Genomic DNA, 24,580 nt, shown 5'->3' on the forward strand with positions numbered 1-24,580 from the left:
CACAGGTTATTGTGGTAACCTGGAACACCTTTTTAAAAATACATTCATCCATGTATCTTGGCCATTGTGATAGTGCTACAATGAACATGGGAATTAAATATTTATCTGCAACATTGACTGCATTTATTTTTTGATATATGCCCAGAAGTAGATTATAGGTTAGTTCTGTTATTCATATTATAAAGAAACTTTTCAGTTCTTTATATAATAGCTACATTAATTTATATTACCACCTATAAAGCACAACAGGTGCATCTGTATTCCATACAGATAAGCATGCTGTCTGTGATACTGACAGGGTAAGGCCTTTTTACAAAATCATTAGGAGAACTGACTGTTCTCTAAAACTCATCACTGATGTGGAAATTGCATCTACCATGGCGGGGTTGGGTGCTGTGGGTTATAATTTACCTTTAGCTTCTTTTTTTATTTCAAATCTTATTTTATGTTTATTTTGGGGGGAGTTCATATCCCAGTTCATGCGTGGATGTCAGAGAGCAGTTCTTCCATTATGTGTGTCATGGGTATTAAACTTGGCTCATTAGACTGATCAGCAGTGCTTTCACCTGCTGAGCCACCTCACAGGGCCTCAATTATTTTACACTGTATGTATGAGCTATCATTTTCTTTTCCTGTCCCTTGTTAATTCATCTGTGCTGATAACAAAATAAGGTTTTACAAAGTCAAAACTAATTATCTCGTACTAGTTGATAGAGGAGAAACAAATTCGTGTACCCTCAAGAGACTAGTATAATTTAGTTTGAAACTGAGAAATTCCATTAGTAAGGATCAGAGAAGATCAGACATATAAATGGTGCCATTACTCCAAGATGAATCTAACCTTGGGTAAAAACAACTTTCCAGGGACTATAGAAAGCATGAAGATTTCAAAGAGTTAAATACCACAGGGAATTTTTTTAAATCTTAAATGGGGGGTTAGGGGGGGGAAATCAGACAAAAGGCTAAAAGGCTATGGCAGTGCATGTCCCCAGCTCTCCTTTGTTTTGTCTACAAGATAGTTAGTTGCTTCCATCCAGAGCACTGATGATTGCCAGGCTTGTTCCCTGTTGAAGGAACGGTGAAGGGGAAGGGGAAGGCTGCTTGGAACATGAGTCTTCTGTCTCATTCTACTGTCTGGTACTCGCGGTTCCTGCTGAAAACATGAATAGAGCTTATTTTATTTTATTTTATTTTTCCATTTTATTGAAGGGATGCTTTTCTTACACAATGTATCCTGATTACAGTGTCCCCTCCCTCTCCTCCTCCTGGTTCCTTAGCACCTCTAACCTGTCCAGATCTAATCCTTTTCTGTCTCTGCTTAGAAGAGAATAGGCTTCTAAGAGGTAATATTAAAATATAATAAGATAAAACAAACCCACCACACTGGAATTTGAGAAGACAAACAAACAGAAGGAGAAGAGCCCAAAAGAAGGCACAAAAATCAGACCCACCGTGTGCACACTTAGGAATCCCATAAAAGTCGAGTTCAGTAGACTAGGAAGGCCTGATGCAGACCTATGTGGGCCCTGTGCATGCTGCTTTCGTCTCTGTGAGTTCATGCAAGGTTCGTCTTGTTGATTCAGGGGCCCTTTTCTCCTGGTGTCCTCCATCCTCTCTGGCTCTTACGCTCTTTCTGCCTCCTCGGGCTTGTCTACAAGTACCTTTACCTGCTGAGCCATCTCACAGTTCCTCAATTATTATCCAAACCCCATAGTGATGTACAAACCATCATTTTTTGAGCTCTGAGGTGAAGGATTTGATAGAGGCATCCCATTGAGTGTTCCAAGGTGCCTCTCTCTGTCTCTCTCCCTGTCTCTGTCTCTCTATGTCTCTCCGTGTCTCTGTCTGTCTTTCTCTCTGTATAACATCTGGCTGGGGGTCTCTGTACTTGTTCCCTTCTGCTACAGGAGGAGCTTCTCTAGTGATGGCTGAATGAGGCACTGACCTATGAGCATAGCAGAATGTCATTAGGAGTCATTTTATTACTACCTCCCCCACCCCCCGGCCCCGTGCCAGCTGATTTTTAGACAAGTATTATTTGGTTTTCACCTAGTCCCTGGGCTATCTAGTATTCGGTTTTTGGTTACCCTAGTAGTATCAGATAAAAGTTCCATCCCATAGAGTGGGCTTTAAGTCAAATCAGATATTGGTTGGTTACTCCCATAAGCTTCGTGCCACCATTGCCCTAGCATAGGTTGCAGGCAGGACAGCATTGTAAATAAATCAAAGGATTTATGGATGGGTTGCTGTTTGTTTCTCTTTTGGGAGCCTGCAAAGTACTTTCCCATACCAAAGACACTAGAACAAAGGGGGGAAGGTTCTATGTAGGCACCAGCTCAACCTCTCCGTGTTGAGTAAGTAGTGTGGATGTTGTCTTCGGCAATAGGGCCTTGCCATCAGTGTGTGTGGAGAACAACCTATTGTCTTCACAACAGCCTGGGTGGTTTGGGTATTCTTACGGGACTCCTTTGGCCAACAACTCAATTGGCTATAATTCATTCCTAGTACTAGAAGCTTCATTTGGTGACGAGATAGCCAGTTGGGACTCTGTCTCCTCCATTATTTGGCAGTTTCATTAAGACCACCTTCATATGTGTATATATTAAGAAGTTTCTACTGTAATAGGTTTTCATACTACTCCTCAAATGCCCCTTCATTTATGTCTCTCCCCATATTCCCTTCCTCAATTCCCTCTCCCCCTTCCTTGATCCTTCAGTTCCAGCCCTCACCCATCCATCCATAACTATCCTGTTTCCCTTCTCCAGGGATAGCTATGTTTCCTCTAGTCTCTTACTCTATACCTACCCTGTGATTTTATATATTGTAGCTTGCTTATCATTGACTTAACAGCTAATATCCAGATGTAAATGAATATATACTATATTTGTCTTTCTGGGTCTGGGATACCTTTTTTTCCCCCTTCGGCCCCTCTCCCCGAGTCTGGGATACCTTATTCAGGATGATTTTTCCCCAGTTCATCCATTTGCCTGCAAATTTCATGATGTCATTTTTTTTAACAGCTGAGTAGTACTCCATTGTGTAAATGCTTCTGGCTATTATAAATAAGGTTGCTATGAACATAGCTAGGCATGTGTCCTGATTACATGTTGGAGCATCTTCTGGGTATATGCCCAGGAGTGGTATTGCTGGATCTTCTGGTAGAACTATGTTCAATTTTCTGAGGAACTGCCAGACTGATTTCCAAAGTGGTTGTACCAATTTGCAATCCCACCAGCAATGGAGGAGTGTTTGTCTTTCTCCACATCCTCACCATCGTGAGCTGTCACTTTTGTTAGCCATTCTGACAGGTAGAATCACATTTCTTTTTTTCCTTTTTTGCTTTTTTTTTTTTTTTCGGGACAGTGTTTCTTTGTGTAGCCCTGGCTGTCCTGGAACTCACTCTGTAGACCTGGCTTGCCTCGAACTCAGAAATATGCCTGCCTCTGCCTCCTAAGTGCTGCCTGGCAAAATCACATTTCTTAATCCCCATTGTGAAAAGAAAATAACACATATTCAATAAACATGTATATTTATTAATTTACATATAATTCAGCCTTAATAAAACACCTTGTAGTTAAGATTTTTGAAAACAAACCATGATTCTTATGTTACCCACGACACAACAGAAAAAATTTATATATTTACAATCTGTTTTTGAAGGAAGTTCTTATCGAAATATATGTATATAACATTAATAAACGTCATAAAATCTTTATGGCTCTCTAATGAGTGTTGTTTAAAATAAACAATTAGCATTTTAAGGTTTTATGAAACATTTACTATAGCCAAAGGTATCATTTTAATATGTTTTACCACCCAAATTTATAAGGTAGTATGTATTTATCGACTTTAAATATGTGATCATAATATTTAAATTTGTAAATCTGAATATGCATTTTAATTGGGGACACCAAAGATATTTTTAGCACACCACAAAAATTAATTGAAAGAGAACTGAAGTGGCTATGGTTTGTTAAGTTTGTTTGACACGAGAAGCACATGAAAACAACCAAAACCCAACAAAAGCAATTATTATAGACACATATGACACCACAAAGAAAGTTTATCTCTGTTTCTTTATGACATGAGAAAGGCTTAGTAATAAAAATTTAATAAGTAAAGCTTGGCAATATTTTCTCTCTTCCTTTTCTTCTTTTTCTCTAATTAGCTGGGGTTGTTTTTGTTGTCATTTTGTTTTGTTTTGTTTTTTCTTTCTTCTTCTTTTAGTTGTGCACCAGGCTGCTTTATCGGAGGAAAGAAATTGGCTTAGGAGGTGGAGGTGTTATGGAATTTGGAGGTCACAACTGGTGCCAAGACAGGCCTGGTTACTTTTCTTCAAGCCAATTAAAAGAGCCAAACTAAAAGTAGAACACAAAAAGGGGAGATTTATTCGATGTAGTCAGATAGGGAAGAGGGACAAAGACACAGAAAATCACTCAAGTCTATCTTTAGGGTCCTCAAGTAATATCAAGGTTTAAATAGACATAGATTCAGGCATATGCACATCTAAGCAGTCCTGGGCAGTGTGTGGTCACACCCACTTACCTGGGTTTTAGTCTCAGCCCGTAAGGTGGTCTGACAAGTTGTTAGAACTGATTGGCTTTCCTAAGACAAGCTCCCTCTCTGGCTGGTGCCCTGTCCTTCAACCAGCATGAGATTTCTGGGAAAGTTTTCATATTTTTATGGTCTATATTTCAACAGCCTAATATCCAGATTATATCTCTTTATATCTTTATTTTTGTTAGACCAGTTAAACAGGGGATCAGGTTTTATGAAGATACTTCCCAGAAAAGCCCTGTGTTACTACATAGGATCTAGCAAACTGTGAATGGGTCTAGGAAATGTCTTTCTTTCTTTCTTTTTTTTTTTTTTTGATGTTCTTGATACTCAAACATTTATTGAGTTTCATGTTAGAAAAAAACAAGCCCAGGAACACAGAACCCATGTTTAGCAGGACCCATCAGCAAATGACAGACAGAAAACTCCCTAACAATTAAGATGGCTCTCAGCATAAATCCCCAGGAATCTTGGGGTGGGGACACAAACTAGCTTCATTTGTGTATCTTTTACAGCCTGAGGGGGTCCCCTAAGCTCTAGGGACCTCCACTCAGAGAGATTTTTGGCTTTAAGGTTGACAGGAATTTTAGGACTAGTTTGTATAATAAAGACACTTTAATGTAAGCATGACTTAAAAGGGGGAAAAGCTGCTCTAGAAGACCTCTAAGATATATGACATAAAGAAGCAGGGGCAGAGAAAGAGATGAGTAGGGAGATCTTTTAGAGTTTATCTTAATTTTGATATAAAACACATCTTAGTTTTTATTTTAGCACCTAATTTAACTCATGTAGGTTTTTGAAAAGCTCTTTACGATGAATTACCGGTTTCTATCAGTATTTCTTACACATTGTTTCCCATTTTTGCTAAAGCAGGCTGCCTGTTTGTGTTTTTTGAAAATTTTATTACCTAGGACTTTATTAAGTGCACAAGATAAAATTAGTTTGGAGGTAGTAAATGTTTAGGCTATCTGTAGTTCATTTTTCCAAATACTTGCAAATTAATAATAATCATAAGCCAGCTAGAATACCAGATATGAGGGTTTAATCTTCAAATACTTTCTCCTTTTGGAGAGGGAGAGGGGGAGTGGGAGGGGGAGAGGGGGGAGGGGAGGAGGGAGGGAGGGAGAGAGAGAGTGAGAGAGAGAGAGAGAGAGAGAGAGAGAGAGAGAATGAATAAACTCTGAGGTCACATTAAGACAGAAGACTGCTATCCTGCTGTGTACTCTGCTCATTTGCTTAACCTGCCTTTAAGGGAACAGTGTAACCACCAGCCTTGCTCACCTTGGGTTTTCCATGTAGTCAGCTTTTACAGCCTAAGTAATGTATAGCCCTAATCTTAAAATATGCAGTTTTTCCAACCCAGAGTAATTCATGTGAATCATTTGCTGAAAACAGCAAAGGTACAGGTTGAAAGCACTTATTAAAATGAGTATCTATAGCTAATACAATATTTAGATAAAGGTTGATAAATAATGATGCTTGTAATACTGTTGTCTGGATCCATTGGACTCTGTGACTTAATCTCTTGTGAAACACTTTTAAAGTTTCTGTAAAGTGCCCCTCATTCCTTCCTCATGAGTGCTTCTGTGCCAGAGCTTCCTCCAAAATGCTGGCAGCTGCTAGTAGCTGCTAAGAGACATACAGTGAAGACTTCCCCTGCTTTGCTATGTGTGGTTTCTGCCAAAGTATTTAACAAATGTTCCAATTTATAACTTTGTTTTGTGCTGTAACTAGAAAAAGTTTATGGAGAGTGTTGCATTCAGAGTGCCCGGAGTCCTGTCTTCCTGGGCCATGGTTGCTTACATTTTGCTTAAGAGCAAATTATCTCTTATTTGCTTTGAGGTGAGAACTGTGCTTTGTGTGGACACTTTAGACCTTAAAAAGCCCATGGGATAATCATCCCCAAACACAAAACACAATAACAACAATGAAAGAAAGGCCATGAACTGAAAGGGGGGTCTAGGGGCTAGGGAGAGGTTGGAGGGAGGGAAGGGAAAGGGGAATGATATAATGATATAATTTTATTTTATTTTAAAAATTAAGGTACGTACATAAATGGGTGATGGGAGTGTAGCATGATTTTTTTGTACTAGGTATAGTACTCAAGTCTGTGCGCGCACATGTATGTGTGTGTGTGTGTGTGCGTGTGCGTGTGCGTGTGTACGCATGTGTGTGTGTGCGCACGTGTGCTCATGCTCATGTATGCTGTCTTTCTAAGTAGCCCAGGCTGGTTGAAAGGATGTTAGGTCAGATGCACAGATGCTGTTTAAGTGGACTAAGATAATTTTGGCTATGGATTTATAACATTTCACCTCTCCATAATCATAAAGTTCAAGCCATTCAGCCTTTCAAAAGTGATTCCCCGCCCCACATCAGGAACTTTCCAGGGAGTTTAAGGCCAGCTGAGCCACACAGCTGAGGATAATTTTGAATTCATAATCCTCCTGCCACCAGCTCTGAAGTGCCAGGAGTACAGGTGTGTATGTTTAGCTTAAATATGTAAGGTCTCATGTAAGATACTGTGATTTTGAAAATGAGTACTTTGTGACTGGGGATATAGGTTCAAGGTGTTACATGTGCATCATATGTGAGAGTCCTTGCAATCTCTCACACCAGGGAATGTAATGAGAGAAAGACATTTTAAAGGACCAGTCTGGCAGTGAGAACCTTCCATTATCTTCAACCACAGTTTCAAAACTTGGGAAATGAGCACAGTTGCTTGCCCTATTCTATTCCTTCCTAAGGGAACTCTAACCCTGCTTCAGCTCTGATGTTCTCTGGCCTCATCCCTCCTTGGTGTGCATTGATTGACTAACCTTTAAAATATCACACAAAGACAGCATTCAGGAGCACCGTTGTCAGGTCACAATATAAGGCCTGCTCCTCACTCCTCTCCGGTGTCTTCTTTCATCCCAAAGCTTTGGTTTTCAGAAGTACACATTCAATCCTTAGCCAGATAGTGGTGTAATGGGTACGATTACCTCCAAGCCTCGGAATCCTAATTTTAACAGGAGAGTCCATCTTCCTTAAACATGTGTACAAAGGGTCCTGCAACAAAGCAGCATACAGGTAGGAATTACATATAGGAAAAATATTATGTGTAGACACACCGATGAAACATAAACACATGCAAAGATGTATTTAAAAACTTACTAACATGAAATAGAACTAGAATGTTTATGGAACTTAGTTTTCAATGAAGCACCTCCATGCTTGCTTCCATGCGTTCCAGGTTGTGTTATACCCAGCAAAAATACATTAGAATTTTAAAGGGTTTCTCTACAAATCATTGGTTAAGTAAAAAAGGGTGGTGCTGGAGCTTGTTAGGGCTACAGAATGGAGTTTAGAGGTTATTTTGGGGTGATTGGTATGCCTAAGGAATGCTAAGTTTACTCATTTTCATGATTTCTGTTTTCCATCGTCCTTTGCTCTCTGGGGCACTGAACACAGAGAACAGCATAGAGATTGTGTAGGCCAGGGGATTGTAAGCTCTTGTTTTTCTAAGCAAAACTTCGTCAGGGGCAGAAGTTCTGACCTGCTCAGATACATGCTGGCGACTGGACACTACTGGACAGCACAAGAAAGCTGTCTTCTGTGCTGCCCAGGGCCTCCTCACAGGTGTGGAGACTTTGGGATGGATAAAGCAGAGGGCTCCTGAAACGTGCCATCAGCTCATCTAAGTATGCTAGGAGGTAGGTTGTTAGGATCCTGGAGTGAGGGCTAATGCTCGCAACCTCATTTTGAATCATTGTGTAGGCTCAAAGCCTGCCAATCCAATGATTTACTACCTTATGTATTTCCTATGTGCTTTGGACTTCCTGCTGCTGTTGCTATGGCTCCGAGGGTGGGACTAAAGGCTGTCTTGCCGGACAGGTTCTGGGGCTGATGTACTTAGTGCATATAATTCTGTATAATGTGACACCCCCTAACCCTCTTTTTTATCCCACCTGACTTCCAGGGCCTGCCTTTTTAGGTTGGTGAAGAGCCAGAAAAAAAAACTAGATCAATTTTTGTTCACTGGTTGAATTTAGGCTTTCTGACCAGTAGATGGTAGTGCTGCTCCTTTCTCTCGCCTGCTGCTCAGTTTCTCCTCTGCCCTTTGTACTTGGAAAAAAATGTGACGCAGCTTTGTCACCCCCTTCTTTCTTCTTTTTGTCGGTGTTTTTCATTTTTCTTTTTCTTTCTTCTTCCTCAAATGCTATAGATTCCATGGGATTTTCAATGGGGTAATATTATCAGGGTTCTTTTACTAAAACACAGTATGTGGTTTCTGGGTAACTCCAACTAATATTTTCTCATTATTGAATGTTCTCTTACTTTAGTTGTCTTGGCATGTAAATATATGCTTTAGTATTGAGGCCATATTTTATTTGATTTATAGATGTCAGTTAACATCACTGTGAAACATTGGAATCCAGATAATGTGTCCAGCCAGCATAGCCATAGACTCTTATAAATTTCCTAACAAGTCTTTCATTTAATGGCACGATTTATTTTTTCTTGAGGTGTATACTTAATTAATATTGAGTATATTTACTGTGTGATATTTTGTTCGTTCATCCATTCATTGTGTAATATTCAGTGAGATGTTTACTACCACCACAAAAACATAACTCTCCTCTCAAAGGGAAGAGAGTTTAGTTTGGAGACGACTGATGCTGGCTCTGGAACACAGATGTAGGTTACCCAAAACACCAAGTTTAAATGTGGTAACAGTTTCATAATTTTTATGGTAGCAAAACCACAATTGAGGACCCTTTTCAAGTACACTTAGATGGTCAGATGTGAGAATTCTTGGAAAGAAGTTGAGTCTGCAAAGGCTTATTGACTGTTTAAAACCTTGTAGGGCGTGGTGGTGCCTGCCTTAATCCCAGCAGCAGGCAGATCTCTGTGAGTTTGAGGACAGCCTGGTCTACAGAGTGAGTTCTAGGACAGCCAGGGCTACACAGAGAAACCCTGTCTCAAACAAACAAAAAGCCAAACAGCTTGCTTCAATTATGTGGAGCGACTGGACTGTTGCAGTTTGAGGGCCTAATTACAGTTTGTCTTGGGTGACCTTTAGCCTATTAAATTGCTTTTTCTCTTCCCTCTCTCTGTCAGACTTAACATCCTGACTAACAAATAAAACATTTAGGAAATACATTAACAAAATTCAAGTTTTCCACCAACCAAAGGACTAAAAGCATCAGGTGGCATCCAGGGCCTACAGCAGGGTTCTCACCTGCCCGCCTGATGTGCCCACTGACGTATTTCGAAGTGTCTTGATTTATGGCCTTCTTTTTTTCTGTCACTATAAAACATTTGTGAAATTTTTGCCTCATTGAAACATGGTATTTTGGGGAGCTCTAAATCTGTGTTCCTGGGCCATGATAATTCATATTTGACTCCAGAATAAATCCCATCTTTTATTACTTTGAGGTAAGACTGTTACTTTCATTGACAGTGGTTATAATGAAGGCCTGGGGGAGCTCTGCTCCAGGCCTCAGACTCTCTTCCTAGCCTTGGGATTTACCAAGTAATCACAAGACTGCTGAGGCCCTGCTAGGGAATATTCAGGAGTTATGATGGCCCAAGATAATTTGGCTTTGGTCCTGCAGCATTCCAACCGACTAAAGCCTTATAGAATGTTTAAAGTAGATGTGGCGTTTTCTCTGAGAACTTTAGTTCATGCCATTTATTATTCCATTAGGGTAAAAAGGTTGAAATACTTTGAAAACAAAAGTTCATAAAGTCGGGTGTGGTGGCGCACGCCTTTAATCCCAGCACTCGGGAGGCAGAGGCAGGCGGATTTCTGAGTTCGAGGCCAGCCTGGTCTACAAAGTGAGTTCCAGGACAGCCAGGGCTACACAGAGAAACCCTGTCTCAAAAAAGTGTATGTTAAATACAATGAATTTCACATTGCATAGTGATTTCAACTTTATTTTTAAATGAGATTGTTAACATGAGATATTTTTCTGTTCTTTTTTAAATTTATGGTTACATTATGTATCTCTGGCTGGCCTGAAACTCATTATGTAGACCAGGCTGGCCTTGAATTCCTGAGTACTACACCACCATGGCCTGCTTATGTGTCTTTTAGCATACAGTTGTTTGTATTTATTCATGTATTTGCTGTAATCATAGTCTGTTATAGAAGAGTAGGTGAGCAGCAATTGATCACAGGTCAGCCAATCCTGAGTGAGGGACAGGAGATGCCTTCTTCTCCCTAGCCATATTGAAAGGGAAACAGGTTCAGATCCCTAAAGCTGGAGTTGGGGAGATGGTAACTAGGAAGCCTCTAGTGCTTCATCCGACCGATGATAGAGGAGTATGTGGGAATTCTGAAGTGGATACACTCAGACAGAGAGGGACTGTGCCTTAGAAAGCATTGCATTTCTAGCAGCATCCACTTAGCATTCGTTAGCCCTTGGAGATTCAGGGACCACACTCGTGCCAGGCCACACTCATATGTACTATAGTTCTCTGAAGTGACCAGCCTCTGGCATGTTTGAAAATGGAAGAAACCAAGAAGAGTAGATATTCTTAATGGTTTTTGAAATGACCCTGAACATAATGCTGCCACACTTATACTTTGATATATACCTCTATGTGCCTAATTATTTGATCACTATAGGATGGACTTTTTTTTATAGTATTAATCACATTAATCCACAGGCTCTTCATCTTCTGGTGTCTAATTTCTTCACTGCTTTAAAGTTTTTATTTTATAGGTCTTTCATTTCCTTGGCATATTAGTTATTTTTCTGTGGCTGTGATAAAAGACTATGCCCAAAGGAACTTTATGGAAGAAATAATTTATTTTAGATTTATGGTTCCTAAGGGATTAAAAAGTCCATCATGGCAGGGAGGCATAACAAGCAGCACCAGGCATAGCAGCACCAGGCATAGCAGCACCAGGCATAGCAGCACCAGGCATAGCAGCACCAGACATAGCAGCACCAGGCATAGCAGCACCAGACATAGCAGCTGGATCAGCAAGCTGAGAGCTCACATCCTCAGCCATCAGCAATAAGTACAGAGAATAAATTGGACATAGGGCAAGGCTTTAAATTTTCAATGCCTTCCCACAGTGATATACTTCCTCCTACAAGGACATACTTCCTTCTTCGACCTCCCTAAACAGTATTACCATCTGGGGACCAAGTATTTGAAATATCAAAGCCTGCCTATGAGGGATATTTCTCATTTAAATCAGCACAGTTGGTTGGGTTCATTTCATGGAATTTTATTATTTATTTATTTATTTATTTATTTAAGTTTAAGGATATTATGAAGGGAGTGTGTCCCTGATTTATTTGTCAGTGTGTTCACCTTTGGTATATAGCAAGGGTACTGATTTTGTATGTTGATGTTGTAATGTGACACTTTGCTGAAAGTATTTATCGGCTCTAAGAGTGTCCTGGCAGAGTCTGTAGGGTCCTTCATTTACAGAAAAAAATCATATGCAAATAGGGATACTTTGACTTATTTTCATTTCCTTTTCTTGTCTTTTTTTAAAATTTAATTTTATGTTTTTACTTATTCACTTTATATCCTGCTCACTGTCCCCCTCCTGGTCACCTTCCCACACAATCCTTCCCTCATCCTCTTTCCCCTTCTCCTCTGAGCAGGTGGGGACCCCCTGTGTATCCCCCCACCTACCCTGGCACATCAAGTCTCTGTGGGGCTAGGTGCATCCTCTCCCACTGAGGCCAGACAAGGCAGCCCAAGATAGAAGAACATGTCCCATGGACAGGCAACAGCTTTTGGCATAGCCCCCACTCAAATTTTTCGGGACCCACATGAAGACCACCTCCTGTAACCGGGCAAGAACCCCAGTAGAGCAATAGAGACACCAACCCACCCACAGATCTTTCAACTCAGTTTATACTTCTCTTGTCTTAATGTTCTAGCTAGTACTTTAAGCACTATGTTGAACTGGAGTGGGGCTCATGGATACCTCTGTTTTGTTCCTGATTTCAGTGGGAATTGCTCCAGTGTTCATCCATTTAGCACAGTGAATAGTTTACTATGTTGAGATACGATCCCTCCACCCTAGTCTCTCCAGGGTTTTTATCATGATTGGTGTTAGATTTTTGTCAAAGATCTTTTCTGTATCAATTGAAACCATCATATGTGTGTATATTTAGGTAAATATAACATGATTCACTATTACCTTTTCAAATATTCTTTGGTGTTATTTGTCCCTCCTCATTCTATACTGTTCTTCCTCCTCCCTCCTAGTCAAAACTCCACACCTTGTTTTTCCCATTTTCTTCTTTTTCCATTTCCTCTAGAAATCATCCCTACCACCTGGTGCCTTTTAACATTTTTGGTTCCTGCAATTGCTCAAGGTTACATATTCACATCTGAAGATTTGGAGCTAAGAACCACAGATGACAGAGAACATGCAGTGTGTATCCTTCTGGTTTGGGTTACACTACTGAGTGTAATATTTTATACTTTCATTTACCTGCAAATTCCACAATTTAATTTTTAATCGGAAATGAATAGTATCCATGTTTTCATTATTTGTTCATCAGTTGAAGGACATTGAGGATGTCTCTGTTTCCTAGCTACTGTGGATGGAATGGCGGTGAGCATTGCTGAGCAAGCATTTGTGGAATAGGATGTTGAAAATTTTGGACATATGCCAAGGAGTGCTATACTTGTGTAATGTGGCAGACTTATTTTTAGACTTGTGAGAATGCTTCAAACTGATCTTTAGAGTGGCTTCACCAGTTTTGCAGCCCCCTCCCAACAGTAAATGAGGGTTCCCTTTTCTCAATTTCCTCGATAGTATTTGTTGTTGGTTGTTCTGCTGATCTTAGTCACTCTGACTGCTGTAAGATGAAATCTTAAGAGTTATTATAATTTGAATTTCCTTAATTGCTACGATTATGAACAGTTTGTAAATTTGAAAGTCTTTTTTTTTAATTTCTACTTTGAGAATTCTGTTTTTAATTGGTTGTTTTCGTGACTCTATTTTTGAGTTTTTCATATGTTTTGGATATTAATCTTCTGTCAACTGTATAGCTAACCAAGATTCTCTCCTACTCTTTGAGTTTCTTCTTCACCCAATTGGTTGTTTTCATAGTCGTATAGGAACTCTTTAGTTTTATGAGGTTCCACTTGTCAATTTTTGGCCTTAATTTCTGGGCAAAACAAACGATTTTCTGAAAGTCATTTCCTATTCCTATCTCTTGTAGGATGCTCCCTAATATTTCTTCCATAGGTTTCAGCATTTCACATTGAGTTCTTTGATTCACTTAGGGCTTTGACCAGGGTGATATATACAGTTCTAATTTCATTCTATATGGCAACATCTAGCTTTCCCAGCATTGAAGATGCTATCTTTTGTCCTCTGTGGGATTTTGGCATCTTTGTTGTAATGGAGGTCTGGCAGCTGTCTTGGAGATTGCTAATTTATTCCTTGGCATGAACAAAGAATTGAGTGACTAGGAAAGACAGAAGACCAATTTGAAGATAAGGGAAAATTTACAGCTTTATCCTGTCAGGATGGGCAAAACCTAAGGCTTAAAGTCCATTAAACAGAGGCGGACTTGGATACTTTATAGGTCCGTTGGTTCCTTCTTTCCCATGCTTGTTTTGTCTATATACCTGCCCCTGTGCCTGCCTGCCATTTCTCTTCACAGAGTCTTCTGGGAACAAAAAGCAGCCATTTCATAAAGCTTTCTTTTGCTTTCCTTAACTATGTCCCTCTAACTATGCTTAATGCTCTGTGATGGGTTGAATAAGACTGGCCCCATAGACTCATAAATTTGAATGTGTAATCACTAGCAAATGACACTATTTGAAAGGATTATAAGGATTAGTTAGGAGATATAACCTTATTGTAGGCCATGTGTCACTAGGGGTGGGCTTTGAAGTTTCAAAAACCCACACCAGGCCCAGTGTTCCTCTTTCTGCCTACATATCAGGATATAGCTCTCAGGTACTGTTCCAGTGCCTGCCTGTAATGCTGTCATGCTTGCTGCCATGGAGATAATAGACTAAACCTCTGTAACTACAAACACATTCTTAATTAAAGGCTTTCTCTTAAAAGAGTTGCCTTGGTCATGTTGTCTCTTCACAGCAATATAGTTGGAGCAAAGTGACTAAGACATACCTGCCTCAGCGATAGACACTGACTGCTGTTGGAGGGAGGTGCTGACTGCTCTACTTACTTCCTGCTTAGAGGAAACGGAATCTAGAGGTATCAGTCTCATTGAGGGGTGGCACAGGGTACTGTGGCCAAATTCTAGTGGGCAGTGTTTCTGGAATTCTACCTGCAGTACCTTCTCTAGCAGGTATTTTGTATATATATGTATAGTTTCAATGAGGTTGTACACTTCCTCAAAGAGCCATAGACTATCTAACAAAAACCCCAGTACCAAGCATGAGAAACCTCCTTTTCTGTTGTTGGTCAGATGTGCCAGAGACAACATAGGCCATTGCTTTTGCCTTTGCCCCCAGAAGTTGAAGATAAGTTCCTAGTGTTGATGACGCTTGCTCTTCAAACCCAGGACTTGGAGGGTTTGAGCTGGACCTGACCTGAAACCCTCTTCCCCGAGGACTAGCTTTCGTAGTAATGGAGAGTGCTGTGCAGATGGCTAAAAGAGGGAAGCAATCAATAGTCCTGCCAATCTGTGAGGCTGATGACCAAGACAGTGACCAGCATTAGCAAGGTATATCTGTAAAGATGCTAACCAACTGCTGTGCTAACCAATTGGACTTAAGGCCTGCTCAGCAGTGGGGAAAGCATACCTGCACTATAAACCCAGCCAATGGCTGATGTGGCTAATGAGGTCACAGATTTGTGAGGAGAACCTACTGATGTCATGTCCCTGTAACAGTAATTAGCCTAACTGCTTTCTAAATATTTGTCCTTATACCCACAGATAAATATAGCTCTCACTCCTCATCAAAGAAGTGTATTCTTGCAGAAAACAGACAATTTCAGAGAACTGCACCTAGTCAAAATGCAGCGAACAACTGAATGTAAGGTGCCCAACCACCTCTCAAGTTCATGGAACATCATAGAAGGATGGAAAGATTTAAAGAGCCAGAGAACCAGTAAGTTTACTGTAAGATTGTGTCTACTAGAAGTGAAAGGGAAGCTATACCATTAAACCTCAAAAATATGCTTGCCAAAAAGGACTTGAATAGTGGTCACACCAATAGGCATGCTTACTTTGAAGGAGGAAATCTCATGGGACCCCACCCCTAGACAAAGAACTACAGGTAATGACTACAGATAGTAACTGCTAGAAAAGGGAGAATTCATCTCCCCCCAGGGATGAGCCCTTAAATTGGTTATCTACAAGTTATCAACACTGGAAAATCACACACACACATGCACACACACACCATTGAATAGATTCAGAAGATTGTCTTTATATATTTATATGTGTATACATATATGTCTATATATTAAGGAATGATAATTAAAGAAAAAGAGGACATGGATTTGAGAGAGAGTGAGCTAGGGCAGACATGAGAGGTCTAGAATGAGGAGAAGGAAATTATGTCATTATATTAGATCTTTAAAAAAATTATAGAAAAGAAAAAAGCATTATAGACGTGGCTCTCATCTCCTGCATTGCTTTTTGGTCTTTCAGAGATAATTCTATCCTGGAGTTAAATAGTTCCTTCTTTATATGCCTATACCTTTAATACTTGTATAGTTATTGTTATCTATAAACATGAATTTTTTGTATGCTCTTGAACTTTACTTAAAAGGAACTAAGCAGGAAAAATGGAACAGAATTCAGAACAATACATTTTAAGCAATTTCAATTATTAAACTGCTTCTTTTCTTTCCTTCCATACCTCCAGGCTCCTCCCCTCCTCTCTTTTCCTCTGTCCATCCATACCTTTTCTTCAATTCTCAATTTCTTGCTGCCTTACTTTTCCTTAGTGATGTGCAAATAGCTGTGTGGTTGTTCACCTGTTTTCTTTATTTGTAACCTCTTACCTAAAATATCTCTGTGCCAATGGAATACTTCTGTGCCAAATCCTTGTACTTAAGAACAAGTCACTGGCAGCAACATAGAGGTTTGCTGAAGTGTTTGCATATGCTGACTATCCCAGCGTGTACCTAGGAGGGACTGGCCGGCCCTGGACAAGATCCTTTTGCACTTTCCCAGGGATCATGTGTGCATCTAGACTGTCTCTTAAGAGCAGGTTGGAAACAGGAAAGGTATGCGCATCAATGTGTATAAGGCTTAGAATATCTAATGGAGATAGTGCCTACAGGAAGTAGCTGTGCGCTACAGTGAATAGCTGCTTACTGCTGCTGTCCTTTTCAGAATGGACTTAGTCATTTGGAGATGGGTCATAGTTCTTGAATGAAGTCTGGCCATATGTCTGAGGTGACCCAGGATGTGTCTTTGATTTATTATAAAATGGTCACTGGCCAGTGAGCAGCATGTGGCAGGTAAGAAGGCCAAGGTCAGTGCTTGGCTTTGTGGGGCTGTGCAATTGTCCCATATGTGGGAGCTGATTCATGACCCTGTGGGGATGCAGGTGTCCAGAAAAATACTTTTGATGACCTAATTTCGGGCAGTTGAAAGTGCCACATTATTGCTGAAATGAGCTTTGGACAAGAGAATGACTTTGTATGTGCTTTCAGCCTTCTTTTCCACACTACTTCTTTTGCTGCTGTACCAGCAATGGTGAAGAAAGAGGCAATATTTGACCTTCCATGGGACAAATCGGGAACAATAGAGGTATAACAATCTAAAGCATTTTAGAAGATTCTTTGTGAGAGCAATTTTAGGTTATTCTTAAAGATACTCATTAGTAAATTATACATTTCTGTAATAGTCTGTATATATTCAGAAATATAAACATTTCTGTTTAACTTCTTTTGGTGCTGTTATTAAGAAAAGTTAAATGTCTAGCAACAGGTATACAGTGGTGTCAAACAGATACTCTTTTGGTATTATGAAACCAAAGTCAAAGAAGTCTTCTTCTGTACCTGAAGCTGCCCTTATTCCTTTAATGTGTTCTACCCTGGAGTAACATAGCATCAAACTGAGAGATAGTTCCTTAGCATCCAGGGAGTTTGTGCTGTGTTATGTGTGTGTGTGTGTGTATACATTTATATATCAGTGTGTTTACAATTAATGTGAATTTTATATGTGTATATAATGTATGTACATAGTATACATACTATATGTAACCCCAATTTCCCTCTCCAACTTCAGTCCTGTCCCCCAAACATGCCTGCTTCTAACTTCATATCTTTTTTTGTAACTCTATTCGTCCAATTATTGGTCCCTATAGGAAACCTACTCAAGACCTTGCTATACCACTCCTGGGCATATACCCAAAAGATGCTCCAACATATAACAAGGACACATGCTCCACTATATTTATAGCCACTTTATTTATAATAGCCAGAAATTGGAAACAACCCAGATGTCCCTCAACTGAAGAATGGATACAGAAAATGTGGTAGATCTACACAATGGAATACTATTCAGATATTAAAAACAAGGATATCATGAATTTTGCAGGCAAATGGATGGAACTCGAGAATATCATCCTGAGTGAGGTAGGCCAGACCCAAAACCATAGAGTACAGGTACCGTGCTGCATTCCACAGACGTAAAGACGCTAAACATGAAGAAAGGCCCAAGCCAGGAAGCTTGAATCTCACTTAAAAGGGGTAATAAAATAGTCATCAGAGGCAGATGGAGAGAGGGAACTGGGAGGAAGGAGGATAGGGAGGGGAACAGGGAGGTCAGGATCAGGTGTGGGGAGGGACAGGAGAAATGGCCATGAGAATGAATGGAAATCTGCAACTGACAGGGGTGAGGAGCTAGGGGGCATCTCTAGGACATAACAGAGACCTGGGATAAGGAGGTCCCTAAGTATCAATGATGGTGACCTTAGTGTAACTCACCGCATTGGGGATATGGAACCTGAAGAAGCCGCCTTTTGTAGCCAGTCAGGAACTCTTACAGAGTGATTGGGACACCAACCCACCAACAAAACTTTTAACCCAAAATCTATCATGTCTACAAGAAATGCAGGGACAGGGGATGGAACAGAGACTGAGGGAATGGCTAACCAATAACTGACCCTTCAATAACTGATTGAGACAAGCACCAATCTCTGACACTATTAATAATACTGTTATGCTTGCAGATAGGAGTCAAGCATGGCTGTCCTATGAGAAGCTCCACCCAGCAGCTGACTCATAGGGATGCAGAGACCCACAGTCATACAGTGGATGGAGCTTGGGGACTCTTATGAAGAATAGGAGGAAGGACTGAGGACCTGAAGGGGATAAGAACTGCACAGGAAGACCAACAGAGTCAACTAACCTGGACCTTTGAGGGCTCTCAGAGATTGAACCATACACAGAGAAGAATATACACGGGCTGCACCTAAGCCTCCCCACACATATGTAGCAGATGTGCAGCTTGGTCTTCATGTGGGTCCTGAACAACTGGAGCAGGGACTATCCCAAGAGCTGTTGCCTGTATGTAGGCTATGGTCTTAGCTGAGCTGCCTTGTCTGGCCTTGGTGGGAGAGGAAGTGCCTAACCCTGCAGAGACTTGATGTGCCAGGGTGGGGGGATACTCAGAGACCCCCCCACCCACTCAGAGGTGAAGGGGAGGGGAGGGGAGAGGGAAGGATTGTGGGAAGGATCAGTGAGCGGTATGCAAAGTGAATTCAAAGAAATTATAAAAATTGAATATTTATCAATCTCAGCTGCAGAGAAGAGTGGCATAAAGTGTATAGGACTGGAGTGTACTCAGTGTGTTTACTGAGATGGCACACTGTTTAGCATGCTAGAGACTGCCATTTTAAACTAGTATGCATCTTCCTCAGATTTATCTGAGATTATGAATCTATTTAGGACTATTGTGTTTTGACTGCTCTGGTTGGCTTATATATTTTATTATCTCTTCACATAGAATTGTTGATTTCAAAGATAGCAGTGAGGGTCTAATGGAAATCTGCCATGCAGACCATCTAAGTCACTTACTCTTCAATCTTGCTTCAATTTAACGAGCATCAGTCAAGCCAAGGTAAAGCCCTGAAAGGTGGTCCTGGTACCTGTGCATATTCATGTCTCTAAAACCTGTTGGGGGCAGCTATCCTGATTCTTGAAAGACTGGATTATGAATGTCGTTGACCGAGATTGGCAGCTTGTGGTCTCGAAGCTTCTTCCTTGGATGCAGGTTAAATCACGCTTGCTCCATTCAGACAATGGGGTTCTGTGGCAGTCTCCCGGCTAGTCACACAGTGCAGGGTGGGAGAAATGTGAGAACCAGGTGCTAGACATCAGTGAGAGGCTGGGGCAGTCAAGGTGGCGGGGCATGTGGTAGAAGTGTCAGGACATGAGCAAGTCCAAATATTGACAGGTTTCCCAGTCTGAAAGCAATAATATTGGTGAAATAATTTGTAGTTTAATCTAGGTTAGCAAAAGAGGACAAACATTAGATTGCTCTGCCTCTGCTTCAAGTCCCAGCAGTCACAGCTCGAGCATAATGTGGCTGCTGGAGGGGAGGTGGGGAGGACCTGGGGGGAGTTGGTGGGATGAAAGCAGAATCCAGAATATATTGTATGAAACAAATCTATTTTTGATAATAGAACAACAAAAACAAAAATCCAAAACAAAAAATAATGATTCTCCCTCTCCCTGCAGATCTCAGCTATCAGTAGCTTTTCTTTAAGGGGCAGGCCCTGAGGAGCATCCTTCCCGGAGTCTGCACAGTATTGGGAAGGTACACACAGCTTCTGTCGGTTCATGAATGTGGTCACCATGGCATGTCTAGAAGACAGCATTTTTTTCAGTGTCAATAGTCAGTGAAGAGATGCATGACTGGTCAAAGTGCTAAGAGGAAGAGACCACATGCTCTGAGGTGGTAAGATGCAGTTTGGGTGAATAGAATCAGAAGCCAATGATGGTGGTCTTGGTGAGGATGGTGAGAGAAGTTTACCACAGTACATACTTTTATATAGTTGGCCCCTTGGGCACTTTATATACAGATGGGAGTGAGTGTGTGTGTGTCTGTGTGTGTGTGTCTGAGTAAGAGCCATTGACAAAAAGCAGGTCATAAATTTGAAACAGAACAAATTGAGGTATATGGGAAGATTTGGAGGGGAGAAAGAGAAGGGAGAAATATAGTAATCTCAAATATAAAAGAAAAGAGGAGCATTGGAAACGTAAACGAGGAAAATACCTAATAAAAAATGTTACAAAAAAAGAGGAAAATTAATAGCAATGAACTGACTTAAAAAGACAGTAGCTAGTGGAAAAAAAAAAAAAGAACAGAAGCAGGGCAGACGATGAGGAGCACACAGGTGAACAGCACTCTTGACTTTCCTCTGACTTAGTTCCTGTCTCCAGCTTCCTGCCCGGACTTCCCTGGATGGTACCTTCCCTGCAAGCTCCAAAAAGAAGTAAATCCTTTCTTCCACAAGATAGAGCTTTGGTCATGGTGATTTATCACAGGAGTGCAGACCCTAGATTCCAGGTATGTGAGTCTTCCCATGGATCAAGCCTCAAATCCATTAAGTGGATCCTATAAATCCCATCTAAATAATTGGTTGTTTCGAAACCAATCATGTCTTTACTGCACAAGTGGAAGCATCTTGCCTTTTAGGGTGGTTTTTTAGGTGTTTAGAATCCAGTGCTAGGGAGGACCACTGATGCCTTTTCCCTGCCTGCATGCCACCTTCCAGCAATGTGAGCACCAGCCAGCAGAGTGGAAGGTCCCAGCTTACTTCTATCTTCTTTATCTATTTGCCTAATCCCAAGTCTGTGGCTTCTTCAGTAACAGCACCTTACTATCTAGTTCTAGAGAGTGTCCTAGGCCAGTGGCAATATCATCCTTTGTCTGCTGAGCCTCCAACCAATAACACAAGAGGAGATGGCCTACCACTGGTGCTGAGGTTTTTGGTTCAAAACTTGTGGCTTTGGGGGGCAGCATTATCCATTCCTTTAGCGTGCCTCCATCCAAAATTTTTGTTGTCAAATTGGACTTGAGACCTGCTCAACAGGAGAGAAATCCTGGGTAGTACTGAAACCCTAGCAGACTGCCCAGGACTAGTGAGGTCATAAACCCTGGAGGAGAGTGTACAACGACCAGTTTACTATACCATCACAGTAACCTAACTATGCTCTAAATATCTGTCCTTATGCCCACAGATAAGTGTAATCCTCTTGCCTCATCGATTTTCTTTCTCTTGGCAACAGACAGAGATCATTCCAGAAAACAACAAGCCTTCGAACTGCAGAGTTGCCGAGCCCAGGCACAATGGAGATCTCCAACACAGCTGCATCTAAGGCTCAGGGAATATTTTGGAAGAGGGGTCAGAAGCAGTCTAAGAACTAGAGGATCAAGGAATGAGATGCAATGCTGTGTCTCCTAAGACTGCCAGAAGCAACCTGCAAAGTCTCAGCAACACGACTGCCCAAACATGAGCTGGACAAGGAAGAGTAGACATGCCAGATATGGGCAGAGGGAAAGCCCATAGGGCCTCAACCTTATCTCCAAAGAACAAGGGCAAACTAAGGAGGGCTGAGAGCTAGAGAGATAGGCTTCCCCAGGAAGGAGCACAACAGTTGTTTATCTCCTACCAGAGGCTAGTCCTGGAAACACGCATCCAGGTCACACCATGAAGCTTGAGCTGATTATATGTAGAAATCTATATGCATGTACATGAATACATTGGTAGAGGAAATAACAATTGATGAAGAACGGGGTTATTTGAAAGAGAGCAAGGAAGGGTATATGTGAGTCTTTGGGGTAGAAGAGGAACTAGATAACAGATGTAGTAATAATCACAAAAAAGAAAAGAAATCTTTTAGTTGCCCTCTGAATTTAGCAAGATTCTGTATGGCTGTTGGCTATGTCCTGAGTTTTGGTTGACCCCTTTCCACAACCCCATCACCCCAAGCACCATCCCTCTGTAAGGCTTTCTATGCCCGGTATCCTAGAAAGTCCATGTTCACATCTCATGCGTCTTACAGTCCCCCACCTCTGGACCTCCTCTGGAAGCTCCTTTCTCCCTCCATGACTTCTACAGACACTGACTCCTATTCAAACATAGAAAGGTAGAACTATGCAGCTGGTGCCCACATGTGAGAGCACATAGGTGGCTTCTGTGGCTGTTTGACCAAGATAAGAAAAAGGAACATAGGAGAGGAGCAGCCATCCTCATTGACAAATAGTCCTGGGGAGAACTGGATATACACATGCAGAAGGCTAAAACCAGACCCCTAACTTTAGACTGAAGAAAATTGGTTCTAAAAGGAGGTAAGACCTGAAATGCTGAGGGTCTCAGGAAAATGCAGGGATCATTTCTCAAGAGAAGCAGATAGACAAGATTCTTGTTTTCTTCTGTAAGACCCCCTTTCGGGGACCCCCACTCTAGTCTCGGGAGTGAGAGAGCACCCAAAGAAACACGAGAATCCATTGCCGTAATCACATGAGGCAGTTTAAAGACTGAGCTCCGGACCGACATGCATCTCACACAGGAGATAACGGATGTCCATCACAAGGCTTGAAAGCTAGGGGTTTTTATGGGGTGAGGAGCTTAGGGGTGTGGAATTCAGCATAGCAACACACTAGACACACTATTGGCTTATTCAAACATTAACAGAAAGATTACATGTCAGCAAAAGGGCATCGGGACTTTGTTCCTGTGGGCTGGGGGTTTATCTTGTTCACATAGCAACCAGTTGATGTATGACTTTACCCGGCATCAAGGAGCAGTAGACAGAGGGGAGGTTCCGGCCAGGTGGGGTTGACCCAGACAAGATAGCCCTGCTTGTCCTTGTATTTTTTCATTTTTACAGTCAAGCTGTTCTTAGGAACGTCTTAACAACAGCCCTGTCTGTTCTGCTTTGTTCTCCGCCCCAGGCCGTGGGCTCATAGACAACTCTTTAACATGAATCACACGTTACAAAATCTCATTTTCCTTCACTTCAAAGGTTCAACAACTCCGGAAATGGTCTCCGTACTTGTCAGGTGGGGTCCTCATGAATTACCAACTTCCTTCACCATAAACAGGAATAAATTGGCAGAGTGAAGAGACAAAATCCAAAAGGGGTGAACAAAAAACCTTGTTACACAAGTCATCATACAGAAACTTAATGAAATATATAGATAATTCAGACAAGTACAGTAGAACCAAACGACTCAGACGTGAGTAAACAAAACACATTTCTCCTGGGGCATAAGATATGGAGTGCACATAAACAGGAGGGAGACTGATGAGGTGGAATAGGTAGGGGGGGAGAGAATTTGTGTGAGAGTCAAAGGGAGTACATGAGGCCTGGAAATGGGTAAGGTCTGCTTTGTATTTGAAAGTGAAGTGCATCAGACCCACTGACGTTAGCAACCTGTGTGGACTGCTTACAAGTGGGTGCATCGGGCTGGAGACATGGCTCAGAGGTTAAGAGCACTCTCTTCTATGACATTGGACCAGGTTCTGATCCCAGTACCACGTGAGCACAGCTCACAACCATCTATAACTCCAGTTCCAAAGGATCTGACTTCCTCTTCGGGCCGCCAATGCCACAGGCACTCTTGAAATGCACATGCATGCATGCAGGCAGGCAGGCAAAGAGTTATACACACAAAAATAAAACTGAGTCCGTCATTTAACAGTAATACCCAACTGGTTTTCTAAAATAATTGAATAGTACATATTCCCTGGCACAGGATGGTGTTGGAACTGAACAATCCCTTGCCCTTGAGTGGTTTGTAACTAAACAGACCAGTTGATGCAGGCAGTGGTAGATGTACTGGTTGTTTACATTCATGGTGGGAAAAGAAATTTCCTAGAGGAACAATGTGAGAAAGGGGGAGGTGAGAATACAATACAAAGCCACTTCTTAGATGTGTGTGCCTGTGAAGCACAGAGGAACAAGAGCAGAAGAAGATGCACTCGGGGGACCCGAGAGCACTGGGGTTGGTGTGCTCGATGCTAATGAGAGGACATAGGATGGGTTTTGGTGTACTACTTAAGGAAGCCCTCTCGACCATAAAGGGAAGGATGCTTGGAACACAGA

At 41.4% G+C, this 24,580-nt stretch overlaps 1 long non-coding RNA gene and 1 pseudogene across 1 annotated transcript; one reads left to right on the plus strand and one right to left on the minus strand.

Annotated features, from left to right (window-relative positions):
* Positions 1 to 19,181: 19,181 nt before the first annotated feature.
* Positions 19,182 to 24,177, plus strand: Gm14827 (predicted gene 14827). The gene is made up of 4 exons (NR_045323.1): positions 19,182 to 19,583; positions 20,204 to 20,282; positions 20,896 to 21,035; positions 21,710 to 24,177. It is a non-coding gene; the product is annotated as a predicted gene 14827 (long non-coding RNA).
* On the minus strand, positions 19,604 to 20,352 carry Gm18919 (predicted gene, 18919; annotated as a pseudogene).
* Positions 24,178 to 24,580: the final 403 nt, after the last annotated feature.

The sequence above is a fragment of the Mus musculus genome, chromosome X (genome assembly GCF_000001635.26).
Source record: "Mus musculus strain C57BL/6J chromosome X, GRCm38.p6 C57BL/6J".
NCBI classification, from domain to species: Eukaryota; Metazoa; Chordata; class Mammalia; order Rodentia; family Muridae; genus Mus; species Mus musculus.